Source organism: Salvelinus namaycush, chromosome 34 (assembly GCF_016432855.1).
Source record: "Salvelinus namaycush isolate Seneca chromosome 34, SaNama_1.0, whole genome shotgun sequence".
In the NCBI taxonomy this organism is placed as follows: Eukaryota; Metazoa; Chordata; class Actinopteri; order Salmoniformes; family Salmonidae; genus Salvelinus; species Salvelinus namaycush.
Genome location: NC_052340.1, coordinates 36,562,391 through 36,563,484, shown reverse-complemented (window position 1 = coordinate 36,563,484; position 1,094 = coordinate 36,562,391).

The window sequence follows — 1,094 nt, the reverse complement described above, 5'->3', positions numbered from 1 at the left end:
CCTGTCCTGTAACCTGTCCTGTAACCTGTGGTCTATACCCTGTCCTGTAACCTGTCCTGTAACCTGTCCTGTAACCTGTCCTGTAACCTGTCCTGTAACCTGTGGTCTATACCCTGTCCTGTAACCTGTCCTGTAACCTGTCCTGTAACCTGTGGTCTATACCCTGTCCTGTAACCTGTGGTCTATACCCTGTCCTGTAACCTGTGGTCTATACCCTGTCCTGTAACCTGTCCTGTAACCTGTGGTCTATACCCTGTCCTGTAACCTGTCCTGTAACCTGTGGTCTATACCCTGTCCTGTAACCTGTGCTGTGATGATTGCACCACTTTTCTCTCTCTCTATATATATATATTTCTCGTTCTCTCTCTCTATATATATATATTTCTCGTTCTCTCTCTCTATATATATATATTTCTCGTTCTCTCTCTCTCTCTCTAATTGCTTCTAATACACCAGATGTCCTTGAACTGATTAATTCAAAATCGCACACAGATGAAGTAATAAGGACACTTCAGTTCACAGGTGTCAAAGTGGTTTCACGGAGGGCTGAGTGTCTGCGGGTTTTCCTTCCTCCCTTGGACTTGGTTGATGACTTAAGGTCCCTGATTACTAAGGAACCTGGTTGTCTAGGTCTTGAAAACCAAAAACCAGCCGACATTAGGCTCTCCATGGAATGAGTTTGACACCCGATTAATGGCAGCCTGCAGTACCCCGGTCGGCCTTCAATTTGAGTTACTCAATGAGAGGGGGCAGCACTGAGACGTCACTTCCTGGAGTGGCTCAAACTGTGCTTGTCATTGTCTTCGTGAGACACCATTTTAACTGACTTCATTTGATTAGATGTTATTGAGTCTTCACATAGGGTCGCAAAGGGAGGAAATGTTACTGGAAACTGTCTACATTTACCAGTAAACTACCATAATTTTGGTATCTTTCAAGGATTTTATGTACCTATCACAAGACATCTATATATTTTGTGTAATCTATCACAAGATGTCTATATATTTTGTGTAATCTATCACAAGATGTCTATATATTTTGTGTAATCTATCACAAGATGTCTATATATTTTGTGTAATCTATCACAAGATGTC